We start from the raw sequence: 7,506 nt of genomic DNA, 5'->3' as shown, positions 1-7,506 counted from the left end.
TCACAGAGATCTTCTATTTTAAAGTAAAGTCAACACATATCGACCCTAAATATAGTCTATATTAAGAACGAGAAAAGTCTTAACATATATATCCTTTTTTGTAAACATACGACAAATGTGTGAGGGTGATGACGTCAGAGCATCGTCCTATGTGCCAGGGCTTAGCCCCGGACAGCCCCAACCCAATTTAACCCCTGGGTATTTGTGAGGGAGCTCCTGTATGGCATTACCCCGCTGAAGCTCACCAAAGTTTAATATATTTCATAGTTCAAAGTTTTGTCAATTGTTTTGTTTATTGGTCAAATACTAGTTTCTAATTGTTTCTGAGGAGTTTTACTGCAATGAAAGAGCACAGTCTACAGAAGCAACAAAGCAGCATACTGCATTAAATCTGACCTTCACAGAGAGGTTGAAGTTCATGTGGAGAGGAGGCTTCAGTAGTCTGTCTGCACTCTGTTTAGTTGTGCTATCTTACAATCAATATAGTAAATGTGAGGTAAAGTGTGTCGCCAATGTAACCGGTTAGAACTCAAAGTTGCGATGAGGTCTTAAAATGTATGGAAAGGGTCTTAAAAGGTATTAAATTTGACCTCAGGATTCCTGCATATACCCTGAAGATGTACTCAGGGATGAGGAGTCATTTAACCAGTCGCCAGTAGGAGTCAGGCTTTAGCCATATCCGCTGCCTTTCATACTTTTTTTTAAGTACAATGAGCCTTTCTAAAATATACAGTAAAGAGACAAACCCACCAGCATTATAGGATATACTATATGACTTTGAGCCAAATTCTTGTTTTTGGGCTGTATAAATAAAATTGACTTGAAACAGCTGCTGATTTAGAGTACTGGCACCTTTTTTATTCCAATTCAAGCACTGCATATATAAATATGATAACTAATGTCACTCACAACCTGTAATTATTAATTATACTGCTACACGCAGTGCTCTTATTTCGTAACCCCTTATCCGGGAACCGGAAGTAGCTAAGAGGCTCCGGCTTGACGAGGTCAGGGAAAGTTGACAGAACGCTAGAGACCGGAGAATGAAGACACAGCAACTAAAGCTTCCCTTGTAACGTGTTTATATGGATTTATTAAACCGACTGCAAGTCACAACACAACCTGGCTGAGAGGGCTTTTAGGGAGGGGTAGAAGCGCACACGCGGGCAGGATGTATAACGCAATACAAATTGAGAGCATCATTGGAAAAGGGAATGCAGCAAAATAATCGTTGCAAGGCAAAATCGTAATCCAGATTAAAATACGATTAATTGCACAGCCCTAGCGCATAGCACATGTAACCTGGTAGGTAAGTAGTTAACTGGCATAAATGAAGTGAACATTTTCAAAGCCACAGTGTGTTGATGTGAGCATGTTGTGTTGTCTCCTACCTGCCAATAAGAGTCCCTCTGGCTCGTTGACATGAATGGGAAGGTATGCGTGCTCATTGTAGTGCCCTTTGTATTCCTGCACAGGCTTTGTCGCACGCACATCCCACAGCTTAATCTGCACAGAATTCAAGAAAAACACAATGTTAGCAATATTAGCATTCATGTGGGTTTTTGTCACCAACTAAATACAAGCTTTTCATAAAGGATATGGTATGGTAATCATTATTTTCAATATTTATTTTATTTTCAAGCTAAGTTCATAACCTGTAGTCTATGCACACCTGATATGGCTCCATTGCTTTTTTCTAATCAAAAAACATCAATTGCACATTGCAGTCGTGATGTCTTCTTCTGAAGATCTTTTTGGCTTCAACGGCAGGCAATTTATCGGGTATGATTTCATCATCAAATAATATATAACATACATTTCTCATTATTAGTTGTGTGCATTCCTTTTTTAAAAAAAAAATAATATCTTCTTTTTCCACTTGTGTCATTAGCCTCATCTCAGGACCTAAACATCATCAACATACTAGCCGTTTACAACTTAATGTCGTACCAACGATCAGAACCCAAAATCTAATCGTAAAGCCAATAGCCAGACCTGGCCCAGCATGTCAGCAGCGAGCAGGTAGTTCTCATCCTGCAGGACGCGTACGGAGGTGATGGCTGACTCCTGATGGAAGCGGCTGGCCTTCCAGCTCTGATCCCTGCGGCCGCGCTGCCGCAGGTCGATGCTGAAGATCTCTCCTGACCGGCAACCGTTAAACAGCACTGGGTCCTAGGGGGAAAAAGGAGGTGTTTCACAATAGGCGCTTTCACACCGGAGCACTTTTCCCCATACTTTTCCCGTTTAGTTCCGATAGTTCCTGGGATTTTGCGTTCACACCAAAAAGAGAACTTAGTTCATGAGAACTTTTACCCCCTTTTTAGTGGCTGCTAGAGAGGTGGTACTTTACTGGGGAGAAAAAAGTTCAAATTTCTGATTGGCTGGGCGAATTTTAAACCACGCCCCGTAAAACTCAGAAAAGTTTGGTGAAGCCGCCATTATATTTGCTGGCATTAGCATTATTAGCATTAGCCGCGCGCACCAACGGAGAGATAATAACTTATGGCAACACAAAAAAAAACATGGGAGCGGTGGAGTGATGAGGAGGTGTCGGCGTTCTGACGATTTACTCGGAAGGCTTCGGTAGAAGTTGCTGGGAGTCCCAGCGGCTAAGGGTCCATTATTTTCTCTCTTACAGTGTCCTTTGTCACAAGCCCAACTATAGCATGTTACCAGTCATTTCATCACTTGAATGTATCAGATGACTCACCCTAAGGGCAAACTGCTGAGCCAGCACATCGCTACCGGTGCTGAACGTCTGCGTTCGTCCCGTCTCGGCATCTTTCACAATCACCCTTCGAGACAGGCCTGCCATCACATGCAAGAACACATCGTTTTTTTTAGATTAATATGATTATGAAAAGGAAAAGTATGCCTGATCAGATAACACAACATTTTCTGGCAACATATCCTCTCTCACATAGGCAACAATCTCTCCCGATGACTGTATTCCAAAGCAATCATGTGTTGCTGTACATTTATTCCATCCAAACATATAAAGCATTATTTAATAGATTGTTTAACACTCCAAAGCTATATACAAGCCAACCAATGTACGCCTCTACAGAAGCAGGATATAATAATGATCTGCTTATAATTATCATGAGTTGAAAGAGGATGAATACAGACCAGTGCTAAAGGTCTTGTCAAACTGGGGGTTGAGGCACCAAGCACAAGACCAGGCGGAGGATATCTTGAAGCTACACAGCATCCCGGGCTGGTCTGAGGAGAGAGGAGAAATGTTAAAATGTGGATGCAAACGAACAACATGAAATGTATTTTTGAAACAAAGTAGGCTAATATGAGTGTCCTAAATAGCGTGAGAAACCTGATAGGATTCTACTGAGTACAACCTGGGTTGGAGTTGCTGAAGAGGGAAGCAGGAAGTAAACTGACACAGCCGGGGGTGTCCGCCGCTCCGACCAGACACAGCCTGACGGTCAGATAGGTCAAGGAAAATATACTTGTGTTGTCTAAAGCGGCACATGTGTTTTAAGACATGTTAAATTATAAAAAAATAAAAAAGACAACTACAGTAGCTGAAAAAGGATACAAGACGTGAGAGTCCGGGTAGTTGACCGAGGCCCAGCAGATGGAATTCACCTGAAACAGCCAAATGTTAAGCTTATCGGATGTATCTTAGTATAATACAGAGGGATTTCTTGAAATGTTAGGTGGAACATTGGTCTGCAGACAGTGTAAGCTGTTAAAAGCTCCCACCTTGCGGTTTGTGAAGTAGAGGTTGTCGCACATTTCCACAGACAGGGACCCCCGGCTGCTGCTGCTGAAGTTCATGATGCCGTACTTGCAGCCGCCGTGTGACACATCATTCACCGTGAACACCCGCTCACATGCTGAGTCCCCCTGAGGAAGAAGAAGAACAAAAGGTTGGACTTCCAAAAGATTTCAAGACAAACATATTCTTTTTTTTTTTGTAATATATTTTGTATTGACATTTGGCAGCAAACAATTACACAGTGTTTTTTCAAGACATAGTAATTGTACATCTTAACTTTGTCCGTCCGAAATGCCTTTTCCTTTTTTTACACAAAGATAAAATAGAAACAGTAAAAAGTTTCTCCATTGTGACACAAAAAGTTCCAGTTTTTGATTGACTGGTGATGCTATCCTCTCCATTTTGTAAATGTCCATTGTAATATCCATCCATGCGTTTAAAGTTGGGGCTATCTGGTGATAACCACTGTGTGTGTGTGTGTGTGTGTGTGTGTGTGTGTGTGTGTGTGTGTGTGTGTGTGTGTGTGTGTGTGTGTGTGTGTGTGTGTGTGTGTGTGTGTGTGTGTGTGTGTGTGTGTGTGTGTGTGTGTGTGTGTGTGTGTGTGTGTGTGTGGTGTGTCAACCCAGTCTCACGGCATTTCGTGTTATAGTTACGACATTATTTAATCTATTGATTGGTGTTCACCAACACGATTTCCCCCTTCTTTACATGTCACACAGAACGATTTTAAAAACAATGTATTTCTATTGCTAGTGTGTTTTGTGCCTGCAACACGTCTTTTTGGCCGGTCTGGTCGGAAGATGTAGGGTTCATAAAAACATGTTCTTACTCAATATACAGCCACGAATATTGTTTTATTTTTAAATCGTATGATTTAATTCTATAATCTCTGGCTTTTTTGGCGTCTGTCAGGAAGTGAATTTCAAAATAAAATAACCAGAAACAGATACACACCCACTGAATTGATTACCCAAAATCCTCAGCTATGGTTTAAGCTCGGTGACTGGATGTTTTTAGCCGCAATGCACGTTGGGATATGGTGTTAATGCGATATGAAATCCGAAAAACATTTAAAAAAAGAAAAGAATACTTTATTCCAAGTCTGCTTGCTTTTCTCTTTGGAAGTCATCACATAACGACATTGTAATACTCGGTTCGGCTGCATTAAATATTACAGATCTGCCGTAGTTATTTATTTATAGAGCCCTGATTAGAAGACCTTTGGACAAACTGGAAGAAATGCCACCGAAACTGAATACGTGACGTGGATCATAAATATATCAGCAATTAAACAACATCTTCAATTTCTCTTCATACTCCTTGCAGTATCAACATTAATTTGGCTGACTTTTATGTTTGATCCAATTGGTGGATAGGTTATATTTACACCATAAAGGTGCACAGCTGATAGAAAAGGAATTGTAGTTTTAAAGATATTACTGATTTTCTTTGAATATAAGAATGTAAATACTGAGTTGAGAGAATAGTCAGGGGTTTTGTGTGATGGGAGACACATCTATGGANGCTCGTGTGGCGGCTTGAGTCGGCTGTGTGTTGATTGAGCGGGTCGGTCTTAGCCCACCCACACAGTCCGACCCAAAGCGACAGAGCGCATAGGTCATGTGGAAGGTCTGTTACTTTACATTACTAGTCGATCTTACCGGCACTGTACCTGGAAATTCTAATTTTGATAGTAGGATAATATCGTAGAATTGGGATTTTAATCGAATACCTAGATAATAAGAATTTTCGCGTCGCATTGCCAAATACTGTGATAATTCACTCCCTTATCATGAGGCAGAAGTCAATACAAATTTTTTCGTAGAGGTTATCGGACTACACATTTGGACTACTTTCCCGCACTCACGGTAAAGCCTACGTCCCACTACACCTTTGTCGCTAGGAGAGGGGGGAAGCACACACTTCTTTCATTCTTACACTCTTTAGTTATCTACAGGAGCTCTACCGTCGGTCCGTGGGGCGGCTCAAATAAATAATAAGGGAAAAAGTCCTCTGGATTAACGGGCCGGGCAACTAAAAGCTTCCTTAACTCTCCCGAGCTCTCCGTCCTCAAAGTCGTCTTGCTCCACTCAAGAGAAATTTTCAGACAATTGCTCCTCCTCACAGACAGAAAAGACGTTGAAAACCGATGTCGCACTGATGTTGGCCAAATTTCGGCATCGTGCAGCCGACTCCTCGCGTCTATGTGATAAGACAACTGTTTCACTCTGCAGTATCTTAATTCTTCTTCCTCTCCGCTCGAGCACCTGCCTCCGCGCGCCGTCAGGCTCTTTTGTAGTGCTTCTGTCATAGTCCCTCGAAATTGACACGTCCTTTGTTAGTAGGCCATGGCACCCACTCCACTCTTCGGCCACTCCCCGACCCCACACCAGTGAGCCGGCTCACAGTGTCCGCTCCTCGCAGCAGAGAGCCTCGCAACATCCCGCCGAGTGTGTGTGTGTGTGTTTGAGGAAGTCCACGGATTGGTCCAAATGTAACGGCTCCGCGGACGTAACGTAACTGCACCAATCTGCGGAGCCGTTACGTCACTATACCCGAAATACGTCACTATACCCAAGAAGAAAACAATGGATGGAAAGAGAAATCTCCAACGAGGCGTTCTGGGGCAGCATAGACAGGTCTTTTCTGTGTTAGAGTTTTACTCGCTACAGGGTGTACTTTGAGGGTTTGTGACTTTGCAGACCGTTTATATGCATAAAAAGCTACATAATACAAGGGGACGGGTAATAACCGGAAAAGCATGACATGGGACCTTTAAATGCTTGTATTATTTTCGGTTTAAAGCACCTTGAAATGACTGAATGATTGAAATGTGCTATATAATTAAAATGGTCTTGCCTTGCTTTTGGTCTGAGACAGTTCAAAGCTCTTAGCTACAAAGACAACTTTCCCTATTCCAAAAAATGTAGTCCTTAAAATCAAGATTGAGAAAGCAGCTCATATTTCCAAATATTGGTATTGAACTGTCTAGGTCACGGAAATAATATTGTGTTACCTTAATTATAATTAAGTTATGTTGCTCTTTAAAACATTCTGAGTGCCTGAATTTCTGTCCACATCTTTGCTTTGTTGCAGAGTTACTGGACGCTGCCCTGGAGGAGGAGGGTGGCACCCTGATAGCGAGGAAGGTGGGGGAGGCGGTGCAGAACACTTTAGGAGCTGTAGTGGGGGCCATCGACATCCCTCTGGGTGAGCATTACATCAGTCGATTATCAAAAACAATCTGTTTTGAAGGGAATCGACCCACTATAAGTAGAAATACTTTTGTCTTAAAATACCTATATTAGAACAAAAATACTTAATTAGAAGTGCAGAAGTATTTTGAGCTCAATGTACTTAAACTATCAGAAGCACAATTGCTCTTTCCAAAGTATTTTATTGATATAACTTATTATACTACAGTTGTTATGGCTTACAAATACATCCAAGAGCATTTTAATGGTATAGTTCGTCAATGTTGAGCCAATGTATTTATTTTATTTGTAATAAATCAAGTCAAACAAAATATAATATAATATATAATATAATGTAAAAAGCACAATATTTCCCTCGAAATTGCAATGGAGAAGAATCATAAAGTAGCATTAAATATAAATATTCAGGTAAAGTATAAGTATGACAAAACACTTTTGAAAAATACAGTGGTTGATTAAATGCACTTAGTTATTTTCCACCACTTTACAATATGCTCATTATTTTCTTTACAATGTACACGTTTTAAATGTAACGCCTCTGTGTTGATGCTANCC

The 7,506-nt window shown here is 41.2% G+C and overlaps 1 pseudogene; it reads left to right on the top strand.

Annotated features, from left to right (window-relative positions):
• The window catches only part of LOC104966504 (zinc finger FYVE domain-containing protein 1-like), an 18,974-nt pseudogene that overhangs the window by 9,328 nt on the left and 2,140 nt on the right, over positions 1-7,506 (top strand).

Source organism: Notothenia coriiceps, unplaced genomic scaffold (assembly GCF_000735185.1).
Source record: "Notothenia coriiceps isolate Sejong01 unplaced genomic scaffold, NC01 NC01_scaffold00037246, whole genome shotgun sequence".
NCBI classification, from domain to species: Eukaryota; Metazoa; Chordata; class Actinopteri; order Perciformes; family Nototheniidae; genus Notothenia; species Notothenia coriiceps.
This window is presented reverse-complemented; position numbering and strand designations above follow the sequence as displayed.